This window comes from Bos grunniens, chromosome 11 (genome assembly GCF_055505025.1).
Source record: "Bos grunniens cultivar Pamir isolate PY7600 chromosome 11, Bosgru_T2T1.0, whole genome shotgun sequence".
In the NCBI taxonomy this organism is placed as follows: Eukaryota; Metazoa; Chordata; class Mammalia; order Artiodactyla; family Bovidae; genus Bos; species Bos grunniens.
In genome coordinates this window covers 22,512,118-22,518,277 of record NC_141175.1, presented here as the reverse complement: position 1 = coordinate 22,518,277, position 6,160 = coordinate 22,512,118, and the positions used below count along the sequence as shown (strand labels likewise).

Genomic DNA, 6,160 nt, shown 5'->3' with positions numbered 1-6,160 from the left:
ATGCATTGGAGAAGGAAATGGCAACCTACTCCAGTGTTCTTGCCTGGAGAATCCCAGGGACAGGGGAGCCTGGTGGGCTGCTGTCTATGGGGTCGCACAGAGTTGGACACGACTGAAGTGACTTAGCAGCAGCAGTGATTGAAAATGCATCCAAATCAGGTGGGAATGTTATAAATGAATATCCAAATCATGCATGTTATAAATGGTCACACCTCTGACTTGCTAAATTAGATTCTCTGGGTATGGACCTTAATTTTGCTTTTTTTTTTTTACAAATATTTGATTTTTGCAGTGCTTAAAGTTTGAGCATTAGTGGAGTCTGTTTAGACCAAGTTACAAGCCAAGTGTGTGAACTTGGAATAGTTACTCAATATCTCTGAACCTCAGTTTCCTCATCTGTTAAATGGGGCCAGTACTGCACATCACAGATCTTAATGATGAGAATTATAAATCATCTCTTTAAGGTGCCTACTAGATGCTCAGTTAATGTTCAGTGATTATTTCAAAGGAAATTATTTTACAGGTACCCATGCTCCCAGAAAGTGCATGAATGTGTACATGTGATTTTCTTAAATCAACTCATATTTTAACTATAGCAACAAATGTCTCCATTTAAAATGAACAGCAAGAGTTCCCTCTGGCCTAATGGTTAGGATTTTGGGCTTTCACTGCCATGGCCCAGGTTCAATTCAATCTGTGTGGTGCAGTCAAAAAAGGGAAAAAATGACACTTCGTGTCCGTCAGATTTGTCAGCTTAAACTTCATGTGACATAGTTTCAACTGGACAACAATTTATCACGTACTCACTCAAATGTAAGTGTACAGAGACATGGGGTGGGGTTCTTGACTTCCAGCAGCTCATAATCACGTTGAGGATACAGACCTGTAGGTATTAGTCATGATGCGACCAGGGAAACAAACCAGGCCAGCTGTTGCAGGAAATGGCTTATGCAGGATTGGAAGGCAGGGAGCGGAGGGCAATAGAGAAATCCAGGACAGCAGTGAAAAGCTCCCACTGCTCAGCAGGAAGGACAGAGGAAGGAGGTGGAGTGACCAGAGCCAAGGAGCTGGGGTCCCCTGGAGCAAGCTGAAACCACAAGTTTTCCTGGGGAGCTGGAGACGGAGCAGACAGAGCCAGCAGCTGCCAGCCCCTTTGAGGTAAAGGAACAGAAGGGAAGTTCTGGCTTTGCCCTTTCTTTCCCTTTTTCATTGCTTGTCCTTCCCTCACATTGAGAGAATCCAAGCTAAAGCATCTGCACGAGGACCTGGAAAGTGCAGGCGGAATGAGATCAGCTGTCCTGCCCCAGAGAGCAGGGCAAGGCGAGGGCAAGATCCAACATGAAGGCGAATGTTAGGACTGACACATGAGGGAGATTTAATGCGAGAGGCTGCACTAAGTGTTAAGACCAAGTTGTGCAGGGAGAGAGAGGACAGTGATGTCCTGTAGGAGTCCAGCTGGCTGCCCAGGCAGAGCCTTGAAGGGGGACAGAAATGTGATGAGATCACCATGGTTTGGCATCTTCCCTGAAGATTTTCCAGTTGAGAGTCTGTGTTTGGCCAAAATGCTCAGACTCAGGGGTTCTCAACTTGCCTGTCAAAGCTTCAGGCAATGGAAGTGAAAAACCAGACTTTATTACTGATGTACAAGAAGGAGTATCTTTCCTGGGATCCTCATGTCTAACATGTGTCTAGATACTTGGGAAGCTAATTTATAATTGGAAGTGATTTCATGAGTCTAGAACGAGGATAAGGAGAAAATTGAAGAATCTTAAAATTGAGTGTAATTCAGCAATGTCTCTTCTGTAGAATCACTGCATTTCATCTCACTTCAGAAGTCCTCAAATGCAAGAAGAACCACCAGGGAGCAGGAGGAAGAGAAGGAGGAAGAAGACAAGAATTCTGCCATCACATGGTGATCCATCACTTTGATACCACTTAAAATTTTTATTTTACACTCATTGAAAGAGCTGATTTATAGTGTTTTAGCAATGGCAACCCACTCCAGTACTCTTGCCTGGAAAATCTCATGGACGGAGGAGCCTGGTAGACTGCAGTCCATGAGGTCACTAAGAGTCAGACAAGACTGAGCGACTTCACTTTTCACTTTCATGCATTGGAGAAGGATATGGCAACCCACTCCAGTGTTCTTGTCTGGAGAATCCCAGGGATGGGGGAGCCTGGTGGGCTGCCGTCTCTGGGGTCGCACAGAGTCGGACACAACTGAAATGTTGTGAAACTGAAACAGGACAAAACACAACTGCTGTTAGCAGCAGCAGACACAGAAATGAAAATGATATGAAAAGCCAAGTCCAAGTTCATGCATGCAGTCAGTGACAACTACAATATATTACTGCCAGTAATTCTAAGACTCTCTTACTTCAGGTACATCTGATTTTACAATCGATAAATGCTTTAAAATATGCATATTAGACCTGATGGAAAAGGGAAACTTCAAAAGATGGGAACAGCTTTTTCAGATTCCCATCAGCTAAGGAGAATTTGTGTTACACTGACTTCACCTTGTTCTTGGATTCTCCCTGAGTCTGACCTCCTGGAAGATCCTTCTCTGTTCTGCCTGTACAGAAGGTAGCAATACACACAGTTCAGTTTCTTTGGGTAAAATCACACTTGCTATCTATGATCAAGCTGGGCATCTCTAACTCCCCTTGCCTTTTGTTTATAGAACTAAGTTTGGGCTACAACTAGAGGTGATTGGTATCAATCTTTACATTTTAAATCTTCTTTATTTCAGGCTTCTTTATTGTGATCAGGAATTTCCGGATGCTTTGTTGTCAACTGCACGAAGTCAGATATACTCAATATTTTTAGCTTGTAAGTATCTTAGAGCCAAATATAGGTTTTTTTCCCTGCATTTTCTTATTTTGACCCTCATGATAAAGCTGTAAGGAGGACAGACACCTAATGCATTGTTATTATTATTTTTTTAGGCAAATGAGGAAACAGAGCATCCCGCTATTTCTTCTGCCGGCTGCCTTAACTGCACGACTCTAGAACCTGGGTAGAATGCTGTCTTTAAACACAAACTAATTACTTTATCTTATGGGTAACCAAAAAAGGTAATCTGTAACATTGCTGGGTTGGAAAAGAAAACTACTGCGCTGTGTTGGAGTAAGAATATGTTGGTTTCTGCCATGGCACCTTTTTAAGTGATTTTCAAGGGCAGCTGGACTATATTTCATTTTCCACTTATATTAACTTCATAACCCCAGCTTTTATTATATGTCACCAGAGAGACACAGACGAGGCCTCCTGCAGTGGATATATTATCTTAGACTCACTTAGTGAGCGCTTAAAACCTCCCAGGCACCACGCCAAGCCCTTCACAGGCATTAACTCCAATCCTTTCAGCAATCCTTTGCACTAGATGTTATTACTCCCACTTGACAAGGAAATGCAGAGAAAGCCACTATCCTGCTAAGCATTGTTCAACCAGGAAAGGGCAGAACTGGAATACAAGCTGGGTCTGACCTGGGTGCATGATCCATGCCTTTTTTTAAATCTTTTTCACATTGATTCCTAGAAGAAGCTAGACTAAGGGGCTGCAGTTTGCCCCATGACTCAATCTGGAATTCATTTCTTAGGTCTCCTAAGATTTCTCTTCGTAGTATAAGAATTTGGAACTCCTATGTACAATTCTACATTTCAGCAGGGCAGACAAGGAGTGTGGGATCACAAGGTCAGCAGAAGTAGGAACAAACCAGACAGAATGTTCTTGTCCAGCATACAGTCCTTTGCAGGTCTTCTGCTGAATCTTCTGTAATTTCCTGAGAACAAGGGTGATGGAGGACACAGAGTGAGTAGTTATCCATGCTATAAAAACTCTCGAGAGTCCCTTGGACTGCAAGGAGATCCAACCAGTGCATCCTAAAGGAAATCAGTCCTGAATATTCATTGGAAGGACTGATGCTGAAGCGGAAACTCCAATACTTTGGCCACCTAATAGGAAAAACTGACTCATTGGAAAAGACCTTGATTCTGGGAAAGATTGAAGGCAGGGGAAGAAGGGAATGATAGAGGATGAGATGGATGGATGGCATCATTGACTTGACAGACATGAGTTTGAGCAAGCTCTGGGAGTTTGTGATGGACAGGGAAGCCTGATGTGCTGTAATCCATGGGGTTGTTAAGAGTCGATCACGACTGAGCAACTGAACTGATATGACCATTGCTTTGTGAGTCGCATATATATATAAGTGCTGGCAAACTTGTGCAGATGTCAAATCTACTACTTCCTTTGCACTGCTTGTTGAAAATATTAACTTTCAGATCACCCTGCTTTGTCTGTGACTACATCTAAAGACCAGACTTTGGGGCAAAACCTGCTCTGACTTCAAAGGAGAGATTTGCTTGTGGATTTCATTTATATGAGATACTGTTCATCTTCCACACTCTGGAAAGTACAATGGATATGTCAGGCTGACAGGTGCAGGGAGAGACCAGAGGCTCTAAAGCAAACACATGGGAGTGTCATGGGGTCACAAAATTAAAGCCACAGTTAGTGATAATTTAGTAAAACTCCGCATTTTCTGGAGGAAAAAAATTAATGGCCCTGAGCTAGCAGCTTGCACAAGCCTAGCTCTAGGAAATATTTAACTGGCATCTGCTTTAGCCATAAATTCATCCTCATTCTAACTCTACTGGGTTTCTGCTTGGCAATCATAGAAATTTCCCTTTTGCACTATTTGCTTTTTTCACTTGGGTTGCTGCATGGAATGCCCACATTTTTCTGGCCGCCCCCTTACTTATTGGACTGACAAACACCTCTTCATATGCTTAATCACTTCTGCCCTGACCTCTGCGGGGCAAGGCTGGCTGTCCTTTCCCCAGGCTCCCTCTGTCATTGATTCCCTGTGCTCCGCACACACATGGATCATTTGCGAAGCATCATTTTCCTTTGACCACTTTGGTTTCACATTGAGTTGTTCATTCTTCCTTGGCTCACTCTGGTACCCACCACAGTTTCTGGGACATCGATGCTCTTTAGTACACATTTGCTGGAAAAGTGTTTTTCACATACTTCATTGATGTATTTCCTGCTTTGTTCAGATATCATTTAAAGCAGATTGAAAGGAAGGAGGAGATTCAAGGGAAGAGAGAGACAGAAACAGCAACATAGAAGGAGAGTCAGGAAGCAGAATTGAGGAGTCATAAAAGTTGAAGACAAGGACCCAGTGTCCTGGGGTCAGCCCCGGTCACCGCTCCACAAGGCTCTTGCTGCCTGTGCAAGAACACAGGAGAGGAACTAGCACCAGTTCTGGGCTTTTCTTCTGCCATGGGGTGGGGTTGATCTGGTGAGGATTCCAGGCCTCCCAGCCTTTCACGAACTAAATGTCCCATCTCACTGTCTGTCACACCTCGAAGCCCTTCTGCACATTCTACGGGGACCACAGAATTGTGTAACTTTTCCATCTGCTTTTTCTCTGTGTTGACTTTCTGGTTGGGTTTATGGGAGCTTTTCTGTTTTTGCAGCTTCCCGCCCTCCCCGTCTTCCTTCAGGCAAGTTCCTCCTGCGCTTTTCTGGAAGCCAGCGGGGCCCAGGAATACACACCAAGCCACTAGAAAGAGCTGCAATTTCCTCCCACTTGTAACATAGCTCTGAAGGACCCTGTTAGCTCTGGAGAGGCTTCTTGCTCTGCCGAGTTCTGTCCAGTGAAGCTGTCATTGTTTTTCCTTCAGACTGTCTAGCTGTTACGCCAACCAGAACTAGCATAACTGTTTAACATTCATATCCTGTGGCTTATTTTGGACAATTTAATCAATATTTCATCAGAAAATTGTTTTTTTCGAGTCTGCTGGAAATGTGATTTTTCAAAGGTGATTTCATTTTTTTAAGTAGAATTGTTCTTAGAAACCATACTAATTATTTTTATTTACAAAAAATTAAACGTAGTTAAGGGCTTCCCTGGTGGCTCAGACAGTAAATTGCCTGCAATGCAGAAGACCTGGATGTGATCCCTGGGTTAGGAGGAGGGCATGGGAACCCACTCCAATATTCTTGCCTGGAGAATCCCCACGGACAGACGAGCCTGGTGGGCTACAGTCCATGGGATTGCAAAAAGTTGGACAGGACTAAGTGACTAAGCACACACAGTTAAAACAGGGAATTTGTTGTCATATGTATATACATACATATATAACT

General features: G+C 43.5%; 1 long non-coding RNA gene across 1 annotated transcript; it reads left to right on the top strand.

Moving 5' to 3' along the window:
* The first annotated feature begins 259 nt into the window (after positions 1–259).
* Positions 260–3,227, top strand: LOC147362730 (uncharacterized). The gene is made up of 4 exons (XR_015135777.1): positions 260–1,158; positions 1,807–1,912; positions 2,753–2,832; positions 2,949–3,227. It is a non-coding gene; the product is annotated as an uncharacterized LOC147362730 (long non-coding RNA).
* Positions 3,228–6,160: the final 2,933 nt, after the last annotated feature.